The sequence below is a fragment of the Lepus europaeus genome, chromosome 4, assembly GCF_033115175.1.
Source record: "Lepus europaeus isolate LE1 chromosome 4, mLepTim1.pri, whole genome shotgun sequence".
NCBI classification, from domain to species: domain Eukaryota; kingdom Metazoa; phylum Chordata; class Mammalia; order Lagomorpha; family Leporidae; genus Lepus; species Lepus europaeus.
This window is the reverse complement of record NC_084830.1, coordinates 70,794,565-70,821,111: the sequence shown is the minus strand read 5'-3', so window position 1 is coordinate 70,821,111 and position 26,547 is coordinate 70,794,565.

Here is a 26,547-nt window from a genome sequence, read left to right as displayed (position 1 = left end):
TAAATTTTCAAATATCTTATCACTCTATGTAAACTCGAAGCCCTGCAGTGGTCTGCTCCATTCACTTCCTGTGTTCTGTGTTCAGTTAGATCACAGTTTCTAAGTCCCTTTGTACTACATGAGGTCATGTAGCTGACATCTGGACATGGCCCATGGCCCATGATGATGTACTTGAAGACTTGAAGATCTGGCTGTGCTCATCAAACATCCTGGTTTACTCTGGACTGCCTCTTTTTTTTTTTTTTTTTTTTTTTTTGACAGGCAGAGTGAGATAGAGAGAGAGAGACAGAGAGAAAGTTCTTCCTTTGCCATTGGTTCCATTGGTTCACCCCCTAAATGGCCGCTGTGGCTGGCGCACTGCACGGAGCTGAAGCCAGGAGCCAGGTGCTTCCTCTTGGTCTCCTATGCGGGTGCAGGGCCCAAGCACTTGGGCCATCCTCCACTGCCTTCTCGTGCCACAGCAGAGAGCTAGACTGGAAGAGGAGCAACCGGGACAGAATCCAGCACCCCAACTGGACTAGAACCCGGAGTGCTGGGACTGCAGACGGAGGATTAGCCAAATGAGCTGTGGCGCCGGCCCTGTCTCTGTTTCAACAGGGAAAATCCTGCATCCTATGGAAGCCCTCATGCCTAGAAAATAAGACTTCCTTACCTCTACCCACTCTTTGGATTGCTCTTGTTTTCCACAGCACCTATCATCACCCAGATCTCCTCCTCTTTCTCTAAGATCTCCTCCTTCCTTTCCTCTTCCTCCTTCTCCTTGTTACCTTCTACTCTCATACGCTACCATTTATTCTCATTTCTTACGTAGTTTATTGTCTATCACAACTTCGCCTCTAGAGCAATTAGAATAGTCCACAAAGCTGTTACTTATTGTATATCTCAAAAGTCTAGAACACAGCCTGACACAGTATGAACTCAGTAAATACCTGTTACATACATGAATTACTTTCATTTATTGCATTTTCAGAGTTCAACAAGTTGATCAAAATAAAATGAAACCTTAGATTCTCCCACCTGTCCTGTCCTCCAAAGGATAAGACATTTGACAAAGCTTTAATATGATGGTTCCCATGAAGGTTTCCAAAATATTGCTATGAATTTTAAAAATTATTGACAACAATCATACTATTCACTGTTTTTGCAATAACCTTTGTTTCTCATTTCCATCTAAATTTCTCTAAAATACAGAATCTAGAGTGAATGTCTAAAATCAGATATGTAAGTCTATGAATGTCTTGACACAATACTTATCTTAATTACTGGTTAGACTCTACTGCTCCTCACATCATGTTGCCTGTGTTTTTAGTGCCTTAGCATTGAAGCTGTCACAATAGTTTATCATTGACACTTCAGCTCTATGTGCTTTGCTACACTGTTTTCAGTGCTTGCAAGTCTTGGTAATTCTGGGTGTTTCAGTATTAGAGACTTATCCAATATTAAGCCTTTAAATTGTAAATTCTTAGGCAGTTGGAGGCACAGAATCATTGATCAGGGCGAAGAGATATCAGAGTTCATTGTTTCTAGTTTGTTTCATTATTCAAAAGTAAAGAGCACATTGTTCAGTTTGTTCTCTTGCTTAGAGCAGGTACTGTGTAGCTGCATTTTGTGGCACTGATTATAATGAATATCCACAAACCAGAACTTGTGTCTCCTTTTCATCCATAAATAGTACACGAGGTATCATTTGTTCTATGGGTACTCTTTTTTGGTAGAAGGTTCCAGCTAACCAGGACTAGGAGTTGGCAGGAATAGCATCTCAGATTGATTGCTTTCAAAGTGGGAGAGCTTTTGTATTCAAGGTAATGTTACCATGGAGAAAGTCCTCCCTCCACTGATAGGATCAGTGTGATCCTGGAAAAGATTAAACAATCCACTACTGTGTAATTCCATTGTTTATTTTTATACCACTGAGAACCATTTCAGAGTTGTTGTTGTCACTGAAGGGCGCATATTCACAGAAACTGCCTACAGACAGATGTTTTGAGTAACTAGTTACAGAGGGCCTGATCCAAAATCTTTCAAAATTAATTTTTTATGCTTGATTTTGAATTTATTTGCCTATGAGCTTTTCAATCAACCCTCAAACCAACTTCACACCCAGAACTAGGCTGGGTGGGTGTTGGGATGATGTAGTGACCAGATCATCTATGACTATAAGAAGCTTGCCAGCCAAGGTGAGGGTAGGGATGAGTTAACCAAAGGATAGCTCCAAGGCCTTAATTTGGTGTGAAGAAGTGGGTACAGAGAATCCAAGCCAAGTTTGTTTTGCCAGAGGAGATGAATGATGCCAATGCAGGTGCCCACAAGCTTGGTGCATTGGGGGAGCTGAGAGCAGTTACTGTGCTGGTTTGACGTTGAGAGGAAGTGACCCGACATGACCAAGGAGCGAAGACAGGGCTTGCAAGGGGGACTTCTGCCTATGCTACAAAGGAGATTGAACGCCATTTAGAATACCAGGAGAGTCACTGAGTGTAAGCAGTGGAGATGGTGTCATAGCAGCCCGTTAGGAAGTACTATCGGTGGCGGTCAAAATATTTGAAATTCTCTGAAATAGAGAAATCATTTCTGCCTGATGTCCTTTCCTTTAGAAAGTTCACTTTCCTCTAAAGAGGTGGAGGAATTAAAATGGTTAAAAAATTAACAAGTATATGGGGCTGGCGCCGTTGTTCACTTGGTTAATCCTCCGCCTGCAGTGCCAGCATCCCATATGGGTGCCGGATTCTAGTCCCGGTTGCTTCTCTTCCAGTCCAGCTCTCTGTTGTGGCCCGGGAGGGCAGTGGAGGATGGCTCAAGTCTTTGGGCCCCTGCACCGGTGCGGGAGACCTGGAAGAAGCTCCTGGCTCCTGCCTTCTGATCAGTGCAGTGCCAGCCGTGGCGGCCATTTGGGGGGTGAACCAATGGAAGGAAGACCTTTCTCTCTGTCTCTCTCACTGTCTAACTCTACCTGTCAAATAAATTTTAAAAAAAATTTTTTTTTAAATTAACAGGTATAAAATGGGAAATCAAGAGACCTACTTTGACAGACTTTGTTTGAAGAAGGTCAACGACAGTGGTTCCCAAAATGGTAAAGTAGTGAGGCAGAGACAATGGAGGAGATAGATGCAGTGCAAGCCACGTGTGTGGGTTCATGTTGCCATGGCAGGGAATGTTGGGAGAATGGGTGACATCAGTATGGGTGACTTGAAAACTGAGTTATTGGCAGGACAACTGAAAGACATCCATCCTCTTTGTGTTACTTTCACATTTCTTACTCTTGTGAAAAATCTAATTAGGAGGAAATTAGAAAAATCCAATTAGGAAGAAAAAATTATTTCTGTATTTCAGAGGCTTTCAAATTTTTTGACTGCAACCCATAGTAAGAAGTATGTTTTCCTTCATTATGTATGGACACAGTAAGAAGTATGTTTTCCTTCATTATGTATGGGCACAGAAAAATGGAAACAAAAAATCCACAAAACAGTAATTCCTCTCATTATGTATAATGCACTCTAATATTTTCTATTTTGCTTGTATTTTAATTATTTCCTTACTGTATACTACATTTAATGACTGTGAACATGGATGTTTAGCTTGTAACAAGAAGTGTTCTGGGAACATTTGGTCCCTTAGAATGGAAGGCTTTATTACCCTAGAAAACGATCTGGACTTTGAAATCAGACCTAAGTTCAATCCTAGACTTACATTTTACTAACTGTGCTGCCTAAAGCAATATACTAACCCCTTACCCCAAAAACACATGGTGATGACACCAGTTCTCACCCTTTCTCCATACCAGGCACTGTGCTAGTCCAAACAACAAAAAGGAGTTAGGATATAATAGCAATACCAAACTAGAAGATTGTTATGACTGACAAGAATAGACCCTGAAATAGAATCTGGAATGTATCAGTTCAGAAACAAACTAAAGAAACACTTACAATGGAATAGTGATCTTTCTATTTTTTACTTGTTGAGCTATATTTAGTGGTGTTAAGCCTGTGATTATAAAGTAAATTAAAAATTTTAAAAACAAAATTATCAAAACAAGTAAGTCATGAACAATAAGTCATGAACATAATCAAAAATACATATAATGTATTTATTAAGCTCTTATTAACCAGGATCTATTATATTTCTATTTTATAAAGCTGTTTCTAACATTCAAAACACTATAAATATATGTGCAAATACATATGCACACCTACACATGAGTGTTTAAAGAATTATAAAATAAAGTTTATGTTTGAAATTTCTTTATCGTCATTTTTTTCAAAAGGTAGAGAGACTGAGACAGACATAAATCTCCCATGGGCTGGTTCACTCTCCAAATGCCTGCAACTTCCAGGGGTGGGCCAGGCTGAAGCCATGAGCCCTGAACTCCATCTGGGTCTCCCAAGTTGGTGGGAGGGGCCCAAGTCCTTACGCTGTCAACTGCTGCCTCCCAAAGGTAGGAAGCTGGATCAGAGAACACGCAGGACTTGAACCCAGGTACTCCAACATGGGATGCAAACAAATCCCAAGGGTTGACAATTATTACCCATACATCTGCCCACAACGTTTATGTTTTATGAAAACAAAATACTAATTCATGTACCCAAGATATATCAAATATGACCCACACTTCCAAAGTACTCTAGGGGCTCCTCTGCACCACGTCTTTCATCTTTCTCTCCAGAAGTACTCACTAGTCTGAATTGCACATTTGTCTCCTCCTCACTGTTGCATTTTCCTACTTTATATAAATATTTTCAAATGCATTGTTTCCTTTTGTATCATTTGAAGTTATATATGTGGAATCACTTTGTGTATATTTCTTCCGTGACTTGCATTTTTCCTCTCAGTGTCAAGTTCATGACATTAATCCAAAGGGATGTGTGTAACAGAACTTTAAACACATCTGCTTTTAAATATTTATACATCTTCATTTATTTATTTATTATGTTATTTATACATCCTCAAGCTGATAAATGTGTAATTATTTCTGGTTTCTTTGTTTTTATGTTACAAACAATGCTGCTATGAGCAACCTTGTACATGTCTTTGTTGCACATACACACAACCTTATAGAACTGTTAAGTAAAATACAGGACACTCAGTTAAAATTTTAGAGAAACAATAAATATTTTTTAAAATATAGGAATGTCTTATGCAATAGTTGAGACATACATAGACTGCAATTTATTTGTCATTTCTCTAGGATAAAATTTAATTTGGCAACTTGTATTTTTATTTGCTAAATCTGGCAACTCTATGAAATTTTCATATCTAAGAGTGAAATTACTAAACCCAGGGAAGGCACAACTTCAACACTTTGGATTGTCAAAAAACCTTTTACTGTCAAAATATTTTCTAAAATAGCTCAAGCAATTTGTCAGACACACCTCTACTTTGAGAAGATGAGTTCTCATTGCTTCATATTCACTGTTGTCTACTGAATTGTGTCCCCTAAATTCATATACCAAGGTCCTAACCCTCAGTGTGACTATACTTGGAGAAGGGCATTTAGAGAAGTAATTAAGATTAAATAAGGGTGGAAGGATGAGTCTCAAGGGCTGGTAGGTCTTCATAGGAATAGGAAAAAACACCAGAGGCTCTCTTTCTCTCTCCATGGGCACGCAGAGGGAAGTCCAGATGAGATCACGGTAGAAGCCAGGAAGGGAGGCCTCAACCAGACCCCAGTTCTGATGGCATCCAGAACTGTGAGAAATTAGTCTCTCCCAAGTGTGGCATTTTGTTGTGACATTCCTGGCAGACGAATGCACTCACCCAACATCTGGTTTACTAAACATCCCAATTTTTATGACTATGGTGAAAGGAAATGGTATTTTTTGTGGTTTTGGTGTATGTTTCTGGCTACTAGTGAAGGTGAGCATTTTTCATATGTTTAGAGGCCATTTATGTTTCTTCTTCTGTGACATTCTTACCCACATTTTGCCCAGTCCCTTGTGAGCTATTTGGTTTTTTGCTATTGGAATGTTGGATATTTTATACATGATATCCAGTATGTATGTATGTGTAATATCCAGTATTTACTTTTATGCACATACACATGCACATCCCATACTACATGTTAATCCTTAGGTAATTTTCCATATGTCAAATCTTTTGCACTTTGTGACTTGTCTTTTCCTGATATTAATGGTACCTTTTGATGAATAAAAGCTTTTAGTTCTAATGAAATTCAATTTATTCATCTTTTCTTATATGTTTATGTATATTCTTCTTGCTTAAGAAATCATTTCCTAACATAACTTTAAAAGAATTTTTCCTTTACTTTCTTCCATAAATTTACATTTTTCTCTTTCTTGTTTTCACCTTTAATCCATCAGTAATGATTTTTGTACATGGTAGAAAGTAGGGATTCAATTTCACTTCTGTCCCAATCTCCCAGAATCATTTATTGAATTAAACACCTTTTCTCCAAGGATCTACAACATCTTTCGTCTCTTAAATCAAGTTTGAATATATGTTTGACTCTATTTCTAAGCTCTGTGCTCTATTTTGCTGCTCAAAAATTCTATTGGTATCCACAAGAGACAGCATCTTCATTACTATACCTTTATATTAAATCTTGATAACTGGTAAAGTAAGGCCTCCCATCCTATACTTCTTAGGAATTTTAAGATCATTTTTCTTTCATATAAATTTAAAATCATCTTGAAAATTTTCTTAAAGAATGACATTGGGATTTTTTTCATTGCCTTCAAGTGAAATGCAGTTCCATTCAAGCTATCAATTTAGGAGAATAATTGCAATTTGGAATCTTCATGTCCATGAGCACAATGTAAAACACTGTTTATTAAAGTATTATAAAAACAGAATTAAATAATATTACATGTTTTTCCAATACTGCTTTTGGATACTTTTGGTTGAATGTGTTCCTAGGTAGAGTGTGTTCTCCTTCAATTTATATTTGTAAATGTAATAATAAAAAAATAAGTCCGTAAGTATAAACTGAGATCAGTACTTTGGAATAAATTTACATTACTTCATGGATTTCCCCAGCAGGTTTGTGTTTTTGAGCACCCAGCAGCAACAGTCAAATACAACATAAACATAGATGCATATAGGAAGCAAAGGTGAAACAGACTGCACACAAAATCCATCCATCTCCATTCTTCTCTTGGCCCAGTTACACCACAACTGTTTTCCCATAGAGGACTTATTATATGGTTCTCCGCAATCTGTTCAGATGGTCCTTGACTCCATCACTCAGCAATTTTTTTTTTTTTTTTTGACAGGCAGAGTGGACAGTGAGAGAGAGACAGAGAGAAAGGTCTTCCTTTTTGCCGTTGGTTCACCCTCCAATGGCCGCCGCGGTAGCGTGCTGCTGCCGGTGCACCGCACTGTTCCGATGGCAGGACAAAGGTGCTTCTCCTGGTCTCCCATGCGGGTGCAGGGCCCAAGCACTTGGGCCATCCTCCACTGCACTCCCTGGCCACAGCAGAGAGCTGGCCTGGAAGAGGGGCAACCGGGACAGGACGGTGCCCCGACCGGGACTAGAACCTGGTGTGCCGGCGCCGCAAGGCGGAGGAAATCACTCAGCAATTTAACAATTCTTTAGGTTCCACTCTCACCATGATTCTTTGCCTTTTAAAAAAGTAAGATCTTAACATTTATGTTAGCATTTCTTTATATAGCAGGAACACAACACCCTTTATAATTGTGCCTTATTTTAACTAAGTTAGCTATAATTTTAATAGTGATCTGATTGCAAATTTGTGAAGATTTTCACCATAATTCTTATAATTTTGAATGTGAAATTTAAATAAATCAAGGATTTTTGAAATGTGTCAATGACAACATAGTAGGAACAACTTTATATATTTTGTTTTAGTTATACTCAATTTTTCACAATTATACAACCTAAGTATTTACTGTTGGTGCAGATATATGCAATTAAGCTTTGTATGCAGATCCCATAAGAATCTACATTGTCAGGTATCTTTTTTAAAATATGGTATTTTTAGTGAAATTTTAGGTTCAGAGAAAGATTGAGGGGAAAGTACAGATAATTCCTGCCTGCTCCCTGCTTCTACACATGCACAGTCTCCTTCATTATCAATACAATCCACCTGCAATGGTACATTTATTATTATCAATTATGATCACTTATTATTATCAATGAACCTGCATTGATGTATCGTCATCACCCAAAGTCCACAGTTACACCAGGGCTCACCCTTGGTGTTGTAAATGATATGGATTTGGACAAATTTACAATGATACATATTCCCTCTTTTGGTATAATACAGAATACTTCCACTTCCCTAAAATTCCTTCATGCTCTGCCTGTCATTGGTCCTTGCTCCTAGTATATCACTGATCAATCACTGATCAACCACCTTGTCAATCACTGATCCTTTTACTGTTTCCGTAGTTTTTCCTGTTCCAGAACATCATCTAGTTGGAATCATACAGCATTAACTTTTTCCATATTGGATTTTTTCACTTGGCAATATATATTTAAGTTGCTTCCAGGACTTGATAGCTCATTTCTCTTTAGCAGTGAAAAATATTCCATTGTCTAGATTTACCATACTTTATTTATCCAGTCACCTACCGAAGGACATCTTGATTGCTTCCAAGTTTTACAAATTATGAATCAAGCTGCTAAAAACATATGTGTGTAGGGGTTTGAGTAGACATATATTTCCAATTCAAAATTCCAACTAATGTGACTCCTGGATTATATGGTAAGCATATGACCTAACAGTCAAAACTGTCTTCCAGTATGGATGTAACATTTTACCTTCCCACTAGGAATATATGAGAGCTCCTGTCATGCATTAAATCATGTCCCTCAAGTTGAGATGATGAGGTCCCAACCTGCCAATGCAGATAAGGCTTTTAGTTAAATAAAGCCTTTAGGACTTGCATCCATGTATGTGTTCACCAGATGTATCTCTTTCCACGTGCATTCAGAGAAAAGACCGTTAGATGACACACCAGTTAGGCAGCTGTCTGCAAGCCAACAAAAAGAGCCTCAGAAACATATCCTAATAGCACCTTGCTCTTAGACTTTCAGTCTACAATCCTATGAGAATATGTTTCTGTTATTTAACCTGTGTCATATTTTTAGGACAGCCTTAGCAAACTAATATAGTTCGTGCTGTTCCTCATCTTCACCTGCATTTGTTGTAGTCAATGTGGTGGATTCTGAAGGTTCTAGCAGATGTGTAGTGGTATCCCCCTTGTTTTAAATTTCACTTCTCCAAACACATGATATTGAGCATCTTCTCATGTGCTTGCTTGCTACTTGTACATCTTCTTTTGTGAGGGAACTGTTGAGGTCTTTGGTTCATTTTTAATTGAGTTATTTGATTTTCTGTTGTTGAGTTTCAGGAGTTATTTATATACTTTGAATTACAAATCATTTAGCAACTGTTTTTTTATGAATATTTTCTCCCAGTTTGCCTTTTCATTCTCTTGACATTGTCTTTCACAGAGCAGAAGTTGTTTTTATTTTTTTTAATCTCAATGAAGTCCAGCTTTTCTGTTATCATTTCCATGGGTTGTAATTTTTTATTTTATCTAAAAAATCATCATTATACCCAAGGTCATTAAGATTTTCTCCCCGAGGACTGATGTTGTGGCATAGTAGGCTAAGCCTCCACCTGCAGTGCCAGCATCCCATATAGGCACTGGTTCGAGTCCGGACTGCTCCTCTTCCAATCCAGCTCCCTGCTAATGTGCCTAGGAAAACAGTGGAAGATGGCCCAAGGGCTTGGGCCCTTGTACCCGTGTGGGAGACCTGGATGAAATTCGTGGTTTCTGGCTTCGAATAGGCCCAAGTCTGGCCATTGCAGCCATTTGGGAAGTGAACCAGCAGATAGAAGACCTTTCTCTCTGTTTCCCCAGCCTCTCTCTCTCTAACTCTGCCTCTCAAGTAAATTAATAAAATCTTCAAAAAAAATTTTCTCCCTCATCATCTTCTTAAAGTTTTATGATTTGATTTTTACATTTAAATGTGTGATCCATTTTGAGTTAATATTTGTGAAGATTGTGTAGTCTGTGTCTTTATTCGTTTTTTACATGCACATGTCCTGACTTTCCAGCACAATTTGTTGAAAAAAATATCTTTGCTCCTTTATATTATTTTTGCTCCTTTTCAAAAACCCATTGATTTTTTTATATGGGTCTGTTTTGTGATTCTTTATTTTGTTCCATTAACCTGTTCATCTATTCTTTCTCCAATACATCATTGCCTTGGCAACTTGAACATTATAAGAAGTTTTAAAATTACATAGTGTCTGTTCTCTGACTTGTTTCTCCTCCATCAATATTATATTGGCTATTCTTGGTCTTTGATTTCCCATACACACTTTAAAATCAGTTTGTTGATTCCCATAAAATGACTTTATTGGACTTTTATTGGGATTGGATGATCTATACTATTTTCCTTATCTCTGAAAAAAATTCTTTTAACATTTCTTGCAAGGCAGTTCCATTAGAAACAAATTTCCTCAATCTTTGTTTGTGTGGAAGTTCTTTATTTTTCTTTCACTTTTTTTTTTTTTTTTTTTTTTTTTTTTTATTAAACTTTTATTTAATGAATATAGATTTCCAAAGTATAGCTTATGGGTTACAATGGCTTCCCCCCTCCCATAACTTCCCTCCCGCCCGCTACCCTCCCCTTTCCCGCTCCCTTTCCCCTTCCATTCATGTAAAGATTCATTTTCAATTCTCTTTGTATACAGAAGATCAGTTTAGTATATATTAGGTAAAGATTTCAACTTTTTGCCCATATAGCAACATCAAGTGAAAAAACTACCATTGGATTACTAATTATAGCATTAAATAGCAATGTACAGCACATTAAAGACAGAGATCCTACAGAATTTTTTTTTTCAAATTAATTAATTTTCTATGCCATTTCCATTTTAACACCAGGTTATTTTTTTTTTTTCATTTCCAATTCTCTTTATATACAGAAGATCACTTCAGTATATAATTAGCAAAGACCTCATCAGTCTGCGCCCACACAGAAACGCAAAGTATAAAAATACCGTTTCAGTACCAGTCGTAGCATCACTTGGCTTTAAACGACACATTAGGGACAGATCCCATATGGGGTGTAAGTACACAGTGACTCCTGTTGCTGATTTAACAATTTGACACTCCTGTTCATGGCGTCAGTAATCTCCCTAGGCTCTAGTCATGAGTTGCCAGGGCTATGGAAGCCTTTAGAGTTCGCTGACTTTGATCTTATTCCGATAGGGTCATAGTCAAAGTGGAGGTTCTCTCCTCCCTTCGGAGAAGGGTACCTCCTTCTTTCACTTTTGAAGGATAATTTCAGAGGGTAGAAAATTCTGGGCTGGTGAGTTTTTAATGTCAATGCTTCTTATTTGCAAGTTTTCTGAGAAGAAACCAGATGTAATTCTTATTTTTGCTTCTCAATAGGTAAGGTGGTTTGTTTCCTTTTCCAGCGGATGGAAGACCTTTCTCATTGTCTCTGCCTCTCTCTGTAACTCTACATCTCAAATAAATAAATAAAATATTTTTAAAAATAAAGTGCATGGGGAGCGTAAGCGTTCTATAGTACTAGGATCAGGTTTCAGTCTCAGTGAGTCCATGTCCCTTGCTGTGAGTTTCAGAGGTGCCTCTCAGGTTTTTCTCCTCCCCAGGTGTGACAAGATAGCTGAAGGGTGCTGAGTTGGGTATTTCCCTGTCTTGGTAGCACTAGTTAGACTCCAGGAAGGTTGTGAACGTAGACCTTACTAAAAACAGAAAGTTGGAAGGTGTTCCAAAATGCTCACTTTTCCCCCCTTTGTCTCAAGTGTGAGATCTCCTCTGAAATTCACTGTGGAGTATCTAGCAGGGCTTTTGGAAGTAGCGCCTATGACCGCACCCTTCTGGAGGTTCTGTCAAGACTCAAACTGAATCTCCAGCAACTGTCAGTTACAGGTTAGATTTTCCTACTCTGACACTAGTCTCATTTTAAATTTCTACTTGTGGCTTTTTGGTATGGTAAGTTGTGATTCTCTGTATTTACTTGACTGTGTCTCCAATTTGGGGCTTTGGTTTGTCATATAACCCAATGCCTCTGAAAAACATAAGGAGAGTTGTTGATTTTCACTTTATTCAGTGTTTTGCTTATTAAGATGGAATGATTTCCAAGTGCTTTTCACACTGCAGTGAAAACCAGAAGTCCAGATGTCTCTTATGACTATTATTCCTGCATGTAAACTATAGATTATATTTGGGTTTTCTATGGAAACAATCATATTATCAAGTAATACAAACAGAAATTTGTGTTTCAGGGTTTCACTGTTTTGTAGAATAACTGGACAAGTACATGAGTATTAGTTAACTTATATGCTGGTAACAATCCCCAAAATCTAAGTGGTTGCTGAGCTGGGCTAGGCTGTGCTCATCTGAGTTCCACAAGTCTTCAGGATTCAGGTCAAACAGCAACTGGGTGCAGAGCTGTGACCTTTCCACAGTCAAGCTCAAAGTCAACGGGAAAGCCGAAAGAATGGAATGAGGATGCATGATCTTATTCTTGGGTGCCAAGGGAAAGATAGACACTATATTACACACAGAGACTATTCTACTTTCTATGTTTAAAAAATTTTGTAAACACTTGCAGTAATCTTTTTCTTGAATATCTGGTGAAAGTTTCCATGAAAGCTTCTGAGTCTATCTAGTGTTTTATTTTTCTTGTCGCTGTTAAAGAGATTTTTCCTATTATTTCAATTTTTTAATAGCTATGAGTCTCCATATTTTGTTTCTTCTCATTAGATAAGTTGTTTTTTTTCTAGAAATACGTATTTTATTTAGCTTTGCAAAATTATTGGAATAAAATTGTGTTAATTACATTTGTAACCTCTGCTGGATCCCATAGCTATATGTGCTTTGAATTTCTAATGTTACTTGTCTTTTTTGTTTTTTGCTGTTCCTCATTACATAAGCTTTTCTATTTTACTATTTTTTTTTGGTCAAAGAACCAACTTTTTACTGTGCTAATTCTCTTGAGATTGTGTCTATACATTAATAGTAATATTTCATTATAATAAATTTTTAACCTCATTTTAAAAAACACTTGAGGTTCATATCCCTGCTGCTCCACTTCCAATCCAGCTCCCTGCTAATGGCCTGGGAAAGAAGTAGAAGATGGCCAAAGTGTTTGGGCCCCTGCCACCCATGTGGGAGACCTGGATGAAGCTCCTGGCTCCTGGCTTCAGCCCAGCCCAGCACTGCCTGTTGTGGCAATCTAGGAGCAGAGATCTCTCTCTCTCTCTCTCTCTCTCTCCCTCTTTCTCTATAATTCTGACTTTTAAAAAATCAAGTAAATCTTAAAAATATATAATACACGTGAAGGGAAGTATTGTCTATTCTTTCCGTATAAAAAATGATTCCCAATTACAGGCTAGTATAATTTTACAGTTATGTCAAAGGATGAAAAGTTGTTAATAGATTGAACAAAATATTTATAGTGTAAATTGTCTATAGTATAATCAATGTCTTTGTAGCCTATAACAAACTTGACAAATTTAGATAAGTTCTTAGACTCACTAAAAATTTTAAAACAACCTTTCCTGAAATTAATATTACATGTCACAGAGATGTTTCTATCTGTTCTTGGAACTTAATATTAACCATATATGTATGTAACATGCATAGAGCTCTGCTTCTTTTGTTAATAGTAAATGTCACCTTTCTATGATATATCAAGGTTACACAACACACTAAAACACATGAGGCAAGAATATTTAAAGGAAATGGGTGTTTGAGGATAATTAGTTTGAGATTTCTTAAATATGTCATCCACATTAATAGTGGATATGTCTGCATATTAGAGAATATTACAAACAATATTGCCACCACCAGGAACTTATTTTTTAAGATATTCAACTATTTTATGGCTCTCTGTTCATTATCCACATTTTTGCATATGTTAAAGTCAACATTACTCTGAATCATGGCTCACTTTCCTTCATGTACAGGGCTGGCTCAGGACATCTGCTCTATTACTTTAGCTTTTTCTTATCCTTTTAGAGCAAATATTTACACAGAAAGTTCTAGTACTTTTTTTAGCTTCCCAAAGTCTATAGTAACTTCAATTAGTATTCTTGAACTTTGTAAAATTAAAAAAATAGAGAGGAATGTAAATAAGCAGAAGAGTCACAATAGCTAACGTTCTACCTTTTCTACTGATAGTATCATTTCCTTCCGTTTTGTGAGGTAAAACAGAAAAAATAATACACATTATTATGAGCTTTCATATAATATTTCTAAAACGTAAGTATATGATAGGTGAAAATACTCAGTATTTCTCTGCTTAATTTACTTTATTGCTAAAATCTGATTATACATATCAACTAATTCATTAAGGATTACCCAAACTGTAAAAGAGTAATGAAAGTTATCTTAAGTTTTCCTCTATCCCTGTTAAATATTTCTCAAAATTTATAGGAATTTTTTTTTTATTTTGACATTATGGTAAAAGTTATAACACTTCATGCATAAAGTTGCTTGATGAGAGAGTCAGAGAAAATAATTTTTCCTATCAAATTAGTACTTTCATCTAATAAAGTTTCATAATAAAGGGAAATGATTGAAGTGGTAAAATGGATAAGGTTGTAAGATCCCTAGAAAGTTTTTCCTTTTACTAAGACGAACTAACTTCTCCTAATACAAATCATGTAAATTAAGCTTCTGAAGATGAAACATTACAATGTAGGAGAAAAAAATCACAGTGGATGAGATTAAAATATTATTCTTTTCACAAGGAAAGATAGATGAACTTGAAGCCAGTAATAGATAGTACCCCCAAATTTTTGAACAACAAATAAATGAATAGACCATTTGTGGGCTATGTGACAACATCGTGTAATTATAATCCCAGAAGGAGAGAAGAGTAGAATACAGAAAAAAAAAAAAAAAAAAAAACCTGAAGAAATATTAGTCAAAAAAGCTTTAAGCCCAGTGATTCAAGAAACGCAATGAACCTCAAACACAAGAAGCATGAATACAACTACACTAAAACATGCAATGATCATATTGTTTAAAATAACTGAAACCGAGAAAATAGTAAAGGCAGGAACAGGAGGACTGAATTGTTTTTGGAGAAATAAACTGTGAGTCAGGAATCAAAACAGCAATAGTTTCAACCTAAAATTCTATACACAGAGAAATGCATTCAGAAACAAAAGATGTTATGCAAACTTTTTCAGACATAAAAAATCTAAAAGGTGTATTTTTCTGACAAATCATGTGATAGCAAAAATCTACATTAATCATTTTGCATTTGATGTTATGCTCATTATGTTTTTATTGATCACTTTCATTAAACTTTCAGCAAGTGTTCCTGCAAAAAACAACCAAAACAAAAACAACCAAAAAATAGAAAAGAATTGATCATAAAGAGAACAAAATTCTAATATTAAAGGAAGTTCTTGGGGCCAGCGCTGTGGTGTAGTGGGTAAAGCCGCCGCCTGCAATGCTGGCGTCCCATGTGAGCGCAGGTTCAAGTTCCGGCTGCTCCACTTCCAATCCAGTTCTCTGCTATGGCCTGGGAAAGCAATACAAGATGGTCCAAGTCCTTGGGCTCCTGCACCTTTGTGGGAGACCTGGAAGATGCTCCTGGCTACTAGCTTCAGATCTGCGCAGCTCCGGCTATTGCGGCCAATTGAGGAGTGAACGAGCTGATGGAAGTCCTCTCTCTCTCTCTCTCTCTCTCTCTCTGCCTCTCCTTTTCTCTCTGTGGATGCCGGAAATGATAAAGAATGAGGATACACAAAGTGACAAGCGTGGATAAATACATATAAAAGTCTTTTCTTGAATTTTCAAGTCTTTTGAAAAGATAACTGTTGAAACAAAAAATAATGGCTGTCTACTTGATGTAAAGAAATATGTAGAATAAAATGAATAACAACTATGAATGTACTTCCAAAAATTCATGGGTAAGTTTATTTTGGTGCAAAATTTTTTTGAAAATCAAGTATAGATTTTGTTCAGAATATGCATTTCCATGAACTTTTAAAATATCCGTCATATAATTTTGAGAAGTTTTAAAACCATATGTGGGCCAGCGCCGAGGCTCAATAGGTTAATCCTCCGCCTGTGGAGCCAGCACTCCGGGTTCTAGTCCCGGTCGGGGCACCGGATTCTGTCCCAGTTGCTCCTCTTCCAGTCCAGCTCTCTGCTGTGGCCCTAGAAGACAGTGGAGGACAGCCCAGGTCCTTGGGCCCTGCACCCACAAGGGAGATCATGAGGAAGCACCTGGCTCCTGGCTTCGGATTGGTGCAGTGCACCGGCCGTGGCGGCCATTTGGGGGGTGAACCAACAGAAGGTAGACCTTTCTCTCTGTCTCTCTCTCTCTCTCACTGCCTGTCAAAAAAAAAAAAATATATATATATATATATATATATATGTGAAACTGTATATTCCTTAGACTGTGATTATATTTAATCTTTGTACTGTAAATCCTAAAGCAAACATTAGAAAAACAAATGACAAGTAAAAACCAAAAATTAGATAAAATGGAATCACAGAATGCTCTCAGCCAATCAAGAATCATGACAAAGATGGGAAAAGGAAAACTAAGAACAGATGGAAAAAATAGGAAACAGAAGAAAAAAGATTTTTAACAAATATACAAATAGTCATGCTAACTACAAGTGACCTAAACATTACATTGAATTTAAAAAGCAATACTCAACTATATGCTGCCTAAATAAAGCCAATGTTAAACATAAAAACATAGTAAAACTAAAATTATGTAAAAACAGACACACTGTGCTAACACTACTATACACTAAGCCATTGTGGCTATATTAGCAAAATATATTTGGAAGCAAAACTGTTACCAAGAATACACAGAGTCATTTCATAACAGTTGATTCAGCAAAAGGACATAAGAATCCTAAGTATTTATTTACCTAATACCAGAGCTTCAAAATACATAAAGGAAAAACAGAACAGGTATAATAAATAGATAAACACACAATGTAGTGTAGTTAGATATTTCATCAACCCCCTTGTAAGTAGGGGATAGTATAAATAAAGATACAACATTAAGTGTAGAAAAAATTGAAAGACATAAGGCAGGGGTAGGCTAGAAGGGGGTTAATTAGGTTTGGGAGGCAGGGAAAGGAGGGAGAGAGCAACAATGCAAGCATAAGTAGTTTCAATGAGTGAAGAGTCCCAAGGTTGCTGGCGGGGGCAGGAGCAAATGCACAGATGGATGAGTCAGCCAAGGCCACAGCACAGGCATAGACAAAGGAAGAATGAAGACTCAGAAGCTTTGAAGTTTAGGAGAGTTAAATTAAAGCCTACACACTTTCTTCTCATCCTACACTAGTTTGCTCAGAAACACCTCAGAGACCATGTGTCCTGCAGAGAAGGGTATTGGCAGAGGTTTATGGTTTCTACTCTAATTCCACCTTCAGACTGTATTCCATGTCATTTGAACTATCACACCCTCTTCTCCTCAAAGATTGTTCCAGAACATCTACCTTCTTTTGACATCACTCCCTTCCTGTCTGGAGTCTGTTTGCCCTCAGATCAATTTTCTCACTGCCCCTGCCCTCTTCTCTCATTTCTGCACATTGTGTTTTTCAGGATGGTTTCTGTCAATGTCCTCCAACGGAAAGCATGGGTAGGAGACAGAGGAAGAACAAGAGAAGTCTGGACATATTTTGCTCTTCCTTTCTGTTTCAGGCAGGTGTAGCCCTGCCACAGCCTCTGGTCTAGGGGATGATACTCCTCAAACTTCTGAAAAAAATAAACATTATCCCCTGAACAGGGAGTAATCTTAATCTGCTAAGGATCCAGCTTCCATCTGGAAGTGCAGGCCATCAGGTATCAACACATAGATTGCCCTCTCCTTCTGCCCCAGAGATGGCAGTGGTTTCCCACTGATGCTTGTTTCTGGGGTAAATGACCATTTTTGCTTGCTTTCTTATCTCTGCCATCAACCAATTAACTACATTAAAATTTAGCTAAGTACATATTCACATAGTTTATGTGTTCACCTCCTGTCTGAGGCTAATCATTCAACTGTGTGTGAGATCTTATCTCCTGCCTCCTTTGGAATTACTTTGTATGTCATTTTCACTCTCCATTATCCTTCTAACTGAAGCCTTCTTTTGGGCCACACATTTTTTTCCCTCTAGCTTCTGATCTTGTGTTCCTGGAAAATACTTCACAAAGATTTATTTACCTGCATTTACTAATTCCACCTTCTTACCTTCCATTAACTTCTGAACCCACTCAAATATGGTTCTACACTTGTTATTCAAATAGGCTTTCTGGTTCTTCTCCTTGATTGCTTCTCAGTATCCTCTGTAACCTGCTCATTCTTAAAGTAGTTGTTCTCAAGCCTCCCACTCCTCAGTTTTCCCACTTATTTTCTTCCTTCCTCACTCTATATATGACCCCTGGAAAATCTTACACATGCTCATGGCTTTACTTATAATCTGGTTACTTAAAAGTTTCAACTTTATAACTAAATCCAACATCTTGCCTATTCCAGATCCATGTTTCCAATGTCAATACTTTAAGTTAGCTCCACAAAAAACATTCTCAAACTCAACACATTCAATAAGGGATTTATCTTCCTCCAAATTAGGGGATTTTCATTCATTACCTTATCATTTTCCTACTATAGATCCTTGTCTTTTTTCTTATAGAAAGATATCCAGAACATCCTATGGTCTCTATACTTCAAATTTTACTCAGTCTAAGTCATCCCTCCAGTTTTCATTTAGAAAATTTTTGGACCATGCCATTGCCATAGTTGTAAGTGCTTTAATGTCTGATTATCAGACCAAATGGTAAGATCAAACCATCTAAACAATTTCTTTCCACCAAAGCCTCATCCTACCTCTTTAGCTTCATATTCCATAATATTTAGTGCCAGAGCAATTCATGACCTCAAACAGTTATGCCTGCAAATGAAAGACTTTCTCCCTATACCTGCTCCCTCCATACCTTGGTTCTCTGTGTCAATATTCTTGAAAGTTTCTACATATCATTTAATTCTCTTCTTAAAAATCTTCACCATAGCACTTTCTACAAGTCTCCTAGTTGGTTTTAAATGCTCGTTCTCCTATGCGTCTGCTTGCATATTAAGTTTCATATGCCTACGTGCTGAAAGAACTCAGTTCAAATAAAATTGTGAGAAATCATAGCATGCCATCATACCTGTATGATTATGTAAAGTTTCCTAAAGTAGCTGGGGGTTGGGTTTGGAAGGAAATTTCAGAGGAAAATGAGTTTAAATCACAGTTGCCCTGTTTCATTTCTACTGAGTTCTTGGAAAGAAGGGGGCAGTGACAGGGCAGTATAGCAGGAAGCAACTCAATGCCCAGAGATTTGCAGGATCAAATAATTGGAATATGTCTTCCTGCTCCTGAGGGAGCTCGTGAATAATAGAAAAAAATAACTACCTGGCATATCTCAGCAGATGGAACCTCCCAGGATGGAGCAGAAATAGGATGATGATGTCATGGGCCTAAGAGCTACATGCTGGCAGAAAGGACCCTAATGAACTTCATGATGTATTTTCAGGCCCATGGTTTTTGTGGGAATAAAATTGATCTTGTGCAGCAATGAAGGGTGCAGATGGCCAAAAGAGTCAGCAGAACCTGAGCCTTCATACATTAACCAGGAATGACATAGGATGACTCTCATGGACAAGTGACTTATAGCCAGTCAAGGTTTACTCTTGGATTTGCTCAAATTCCAACTTACTCCCTCATGTTGAGTATGAAGAGCTGCTTTTATTTACTGTTAGGCTATGGTTCTTCTTGGAGAATGCATTTATAATCATGTTCTGCATGGCACTGCTCATTTTGAAATTCTTCTGTGATTCCACATATACCAACATGAGCTTTCCCTGTAACTTTTCCCATCTTGTATGCCTTGCTTTTATGTTTTATTGGATATGTGAAAATCCATTCCCCATGCACTCATATACAGACCACAGATCTGGCAGAAATAGTGCTGGTGGTTGAACAGAAGCACCAATGTGAATCTTCTTATCTTATCAAGCACATAATTATTTTTAAACCAATCACTAACTTCATTGACTTATTCAGGCAAATACAGTTTTAATTCATTAAAAGTCCCTGGATTTCCAGTTGATGAATTGGAAAGAATGTCAATGCAGACAAATCACACATTTTTTGAAGATTCATTTATTTGAATGGCAGAGTTACACAGAGGCAGAGAGAGAAAGAGAGATAGAGAGAGAGAGAGAAGTCTTCCATCCGTTGGTTCACTTCCTAGTTGACCACAACGGCCAGAGATGGGCTGATCCGAAGCCAGGAGCCAGGAGCTTCTTTTGAGTCTCCCACGTGCATGCAGGGCCCCAAGAACTTGAGCCATCTTCTACTGCTTTCCCAAGCCACAGCAGAGAGCTGGATCAGAAGTGGAGCAGCCGGGACTCAAACCAGTGCCCATAGGGGATGCCGGCACTGCAGGCAGCAGCTTTACCCGCTATGACACAGTGCCAGTCCCACATCACACCTTTTTAAACTGAATATTTTGCCACCATCACAACTTTTTATCTCTCTTATATAGCTTTTCCATCTCACCCTACCCGATGGAATTGGGCTTTTGTGGATTTCAACTTTCAGGATTGCAATATTTGGGATTTTAATCTTTCAAGTTTATGCATTTTGGTTTTTTTTAAAGATGTATTTATTTATTTGAGAGGCAGAGTTACAGACAGAGAGGGAGAGACAGAGAGAGAGAAAGAGATCTTCCCTCTTCTGGTTCTCTCCCCAAAGGACTGCAAAGGCCAGAGCCAGGCTGATCTGAAGCCAGGAGCTTCTTCTGGGTCTCTCACATGGGCGCAGAGGCACAAGCACTTGGGCCATCTTCCACTTCTTTCCCAGGTCATAAGCAGAGAGATGAATGGGAATAAGAGCAGCCAGGATATGAACTGTGAGACCTGAGCCTGGATCAAGGTGTAACTATTTTAAATTAGGCCTCCATCTTGTAACTTGGGCCTGACCAGGCCCTGAACCCTAAGCCAGAAGCTCCTAAAAGTAAATAAATGAACTCCCCTTGCGATAAACTCTCCTAGCAACAGCCGATTAGCAGATAACAGAGAAATACCTAGAGTTCCTGGTGTCTTCTCAAGGCAGATAAAGTCATTCATAGCTTCCTGAGACCCTGCAGTTCAGCACGTACACCCCAGCAGCTCGGACCCTATGCTTCAGCCAATCATTTCAAAAGGCATCAACCCCAAAGCCATCCAACCACCTTTATTAGGTCTGTTCCCGCCACTGGATGCACTAATCAATTCTAAGAGATGTCCTTTGAATTTTCCACGGGATGAGATGATTTGCAAAATGGTACCATGATGTATAGAATGTCTCTGAGCCGGCGCCATGGCTCAATAGGCTAATCCTGCGCCTTGTGGCGCCGGCACACCGGGTTCTAGTCCCAGTCGGGGCACCAGATTCTCTCCCAGTTGCCCCTCTTCCAGGCCAGCTCTCTGCTGTGGCCAGGGAGTGCAGTGGAGGATGGCCCAAGTGCTTGGGCCCTGCACCCCATGGGAGACCAGGATAAGCACCTGGCTCCTGCCATCGGATCAGCATGGTGTGCCGGCCGCAGCGCGCCGGCCGCAGTGGCCATTGGAGGGTGAACCAATGGCAAAAGGAAGACCTTTCTCTCTCTCTCACTGTCCATTCTGCCTGTTAAAAAAAAAAAAAAAAAGAATGTCTCTGAAAACCCTATAAAAACCCTGTTAACTGAAGGGTCAGGGGTCGGGGATCTCAACTCAGACCCGCTGCGTCAGTGTTGATTGAGAGTCCAGGTCCGGACCTGTAATAATACTCTCATGTGCTTTACAGAGGTTCGGCTCCTTGGTGGTCTCTGGGGACAACTGAACTGGGCATAGAAGAACCTGTATCCATATGGGATGCTGGCACCACAGGCAGAGAGTTAACTTACTGCACCATAGCACCAGCATGGAGATTGTGTATTTTGGATTATTATTGACATCATTGAAAAATACATGTTCAAAGAATAGTAACTACCACTTCAAATATATATGGATTTTATTTTTTAAAAAATACTAAAACTTCATTTTAGGGCCGTTGGACACGAGATTTGAAGTGACCAGGATGCCAAGTGACCCCAAAATTTCATCGTAGTGGCTGCAATGGAGATCTACAGAGGCCAAGAAATAAACAAAGTCCTCAGTGACTCCACTGGTCCTGTGAACCAAATCTGTACAAGACTGTTGTAGTTATTGGAAGAGAGAGACAAAAACTCTGCCACCATACAATGTGATGGTTTTCTAATCACACATTCTATTCAACCCTCTTCAAAGAGAATGAAGAGCAGTCTGCTTTATTCTGGGAAAGAAAGTTCACATTCATTGTCTTTCCCCAGGGCTATGTTAATTTTCATGCTCTGCGACAATATAGTTGACAAGGATATTGGTTTTCTTGAAATTCTGCAGAATGATAAATTTATCCAATACATTGATGACCTCAAGCTAAGCAAAAAGTGGCAAGGATACTGGTTGCTCTGCTCATACAGTTAAGTGCCAGGAATAATAATAAATAATTTTCCATGTTTCCCATGTTGGTAAATTTTATGTAAATCTATCAGTTAATATTCTTATACCAAAAAAATTTATCTTAGGTAAAGAAGGAGTTACTGATCCATGCACAATGCTTGTTGGGACTATTTAAAATTTTTTATTGTAAAATCTTTTCTATTTATTTGAAAGGCAGGAAGAGAGAAAGAGAGAGAGAGAGAGATCCTATCTACTAGACTCTTCCCCAGATGCTCTTGATGGCCTGACTACCAGGAACACAATCCAAGTCTCCCATGTGGGCATCAGAAGCCATCTCCACAGCCTCCCAGAATATTCATTAGTTGGAAGTTAGAGTCAGGAACCAGAGGTGGGGCATCAAACCCAGGCACCACTAAGCCAAATCCCTGCCCCTGACAACTTGGATTTTGAAAGAACAAAAACCATACTGGAGGAAATTGTCCCACTTCATTCTCATTAGGTGACTTAGAAGACTGTAAGTATTAAATGGAGGGCAAACCAACAAAAAACTTTGTAGCAAGTCCAAGCAAGGGTTCAACATTTCCTGCCCCTTAGGCCATAACAATTTACACATCTATGGGTGGTAACACACTGTTTAGAGCCTTTAGCAAGTCTCTTCTCCTCTCTCTCCTTTCTCCTCCCCCCCCCCCCCCCTCCCATCAAAGGACTAGTCATCACTTGAAAAACAGGATGCACTTCTGACTTGTAATCTGGCTTGGAAGAGGTTAGAAGTTTGTATTCCATGCTAACAGTAAAAAAAGCTGAGCAAACTGAAACAATTTGATAACCTTCTTAAACCCACCAGAGAGGCAAAATCCCAAAACAAACAACTCCTAAAACTGGAGAGACAGAGAGGCATTCAGTGAAGCACAATCTAGGTAGAAAATTCCAATACTCTTCTAAGTAACACATGGGCCAAATCTAATCATAAGAGAAATTTAAAACTATTTTGAATCACACAAAAATTAAAATACAATCTACCAAAATTTGTGGATTGCAGCCAAAGCATAGTTTAGAGGGAAATTCAGCGTGAAAATACTTTGGCAGTTTCTACAAAACTAAACATACCCTTATGTGATATAGAAATCGGGCTCTTTTGGGTTTATACAAAGGAAGTGAAAATGTATGTCCATGAAAAAACCTGCACATAAATGTTTACTCATGATTGCCAAAAATTGGAAATAATCAAGGTATCCTTCAGTAAGCAAATGGATAAATAAATTGTAGTGTATTCAGACAATGTGATACTAAAAGAAATGAAATATTGAGCCAGATTGAAATGAAATATCGAGTGCTACATACTATGTGACTCCAATTATATGACATTCTAGAACAGACAAAAAAATCAATGGTTTCTAGAAGTTAGTGAGGACTGAGGGATGAACAGGCAGTGCACAGAGAATTTTTAGGGCAGGAAAATTATTCAGTATGATATTGAAATGGAAGTTACATATATCTATAGATTTCATATGCCATAGAATGTACACCAAGAGTGAACCCTAATATAAACTGTAGCCTTTAGGTAATGGTGATGTGTCTATGTATTTCATCTATTGTAACAGATGCACTACGCTGATGCCTGATGTTGACAGTAGGGGAGGCTGTGCTTATGTGGGGATGGAGGTTTATAGAACTCTGCAATCTTTGCTCAGTTTTTCTGTGAATCTAAAATTTCTCTGAAAAAATAAAGCATAGTAATTAAATATATAATGTATTTTGGGATGCTACTTAGCACTATTAGGAACTAAAAAGCCTGATTACAAAATCTCAATAATCACACAACAGAAGGGCTTACCGTGAACTATGATTGTCAGATCCTCAAAGTCTTAATGTTAGTGGGTTCAAGAGCAAACCCTGTATAATAGAAATGATGCATTGGAGAACAAGCTCAGGTTGGCCCAGCAGGCATTAGGAAAATGCATAAAAAAGCGGCTCAGACCTTCATTCCACCTATCACTACTGTACCTACACGTACAGTATCAACATTTCTCCCTCACTTTCTAATTATAGCCTTATGGAAATTTCTTTATGGCCAGCAAATGATGTAGGAAAATGCTTAAGTCTGACTTAATGGATAGCCTGTCTTGATATATTGGAGCAAGCCAAAAATGGATGGCTGCTAATCTACATTCCCACTCAAAGTTGGCCCTAAATGATAGTGGTGAGGGGAAATCCTGTAAGTAGGCAGAGCTCCACACATTGCAGGTCATCCACTTTGTATGAAGGGATAAATGATCTGGGATTAGAATATAAATAATGACTTGATTGTTCAGTCAAGGATCTTGCTGTGATCTAAAGGTTTGTGCCCCTCCCGCTAAATTCATCTGTTGAAACCTAATCCCCAGTGTGGTGGAATTAATTGCCCCTGTGAGGCAACTAGATAGGAATGAGATTAGTGTCCTTATGAAAGACATCCAAGAATATCCCTCCTCCCTTCCATCCTGTGAGGACACAGAGAGAAGGACCCATTTACGAACTAGAAAGCAGGACTTCACTGGACAATTGGTTGACATTCAGATCTTGGCTTCCCAGCCTCCAGAGCCAGGAGAAATCCCTGTTGTTGATAAGCTGCCCAGTCTATGAGCATTCGGTTGCTGTATTTCCTTACAGCAACTGAATGAACAAAGACAATATTAATATATATATATTACATATATATTATTATATTATATAATTATATAATATTATTATATAATAATATTAACAAGGAGTCTGAGGGAAATAGCTTACGGATGGACCTGTGAAGTAGCCCAAACTGGGATGGTATCTGTGTTCATGTCTTTGCCAACCAGGGATTTTCCTCCATAAAGGATGTACTCATGAGTCCCCTAGGTTGGATGATTTATCCAGTGAATGTCAGCTAGACTCCTTCTTTAACCACCTAGTGCCCAAGAGGACCATGAACAGAGCAGACCTAATGGTAAAGGTAAAGCCTATCCAAGGGCATGAGCTCCCTCTTCCCACAGTTATTGCTGAAGCCTGACATTACAGCAGAGACCAAGTCTTTCAAATTTCTTCTCTAAATACTTATCTAGTCTATTTTTTAAGGAACTAAGAGAAGTCGAGGGAAATGAAATTCTAATGTGCTCCTTTAGCTTAGGCATACTACATCATGACACCCCTGAGGACAGACTGAATAAACTCACTATGTAAACCTCATATTTAGGGATGGAAACAAGAATTCCCTTTGAATTGTCCTATAAAGTATGTGTCAGAGATTTTCCTGCCAATAATTTTGATAGCTTTGGGATCTGCGTGGAAGGAAGGCCTACACTTCCGGGAATGGAGAGGCCTACTTCCGGGGAAGAAAATCTTTGTCAAGGTCCCTGCGGGTGCCTAAAGGTCAACCAATGAGGATCAGACCTGCCTCAACCTTTAACTCCCATGCCCTGAATCTATAAAAGGAGCTCTCCCAATCTCTGACGCGCAACTTCCCCAGCCCCTGCCCTGTTGCTCTGTTGGGACTGGGGAACCTCGCCTGGGAGCGGAACCCCAATAAAAGCCTGTGAATTAATCGATTCGTCTGCCTGGGAAGATCTGTTATGCGCCGGACACCTTACAGATGGTGCCGAAACCCGGGAGCTGAGGTTTAGAGCCTCCCCTTTCTGGGTTTGAGGCCCCCTTGCTCACTGAACCTGTCTGGTGCCCCAGGCTGACTACGGACCATGCTCCACCAACTGTAAGTAACTCCTCCCTTGCTCTCCCTCCCTCCTCTGGGTTGGTCCAGTCTCTGCGATCTCCGGCTAGCTCTCCGTCCGGACAGAGACCTCCAAATCGTGCACACATGTGGGCTCTGTTCTCCGCTGTTTAGCCTCCCAGGGGCTGTGGAGATGTCCCACCACTGGCTTGGCCCCGTAGAGGACTGACCTCTAATCCGTCTGCTGAACTCCGGGACAGGGGACGCCTCGACCGAATTTCAGTAGATCCGGGCTACCGGGGAGACCATGGGAACTGGCCAATCCTGAGGGTGGGACTCAAAATGCCCCCGGCCTGCCTGCTAAAGAACTTGAAGGAACTGGGACTGGCCCAGGACCTACGGA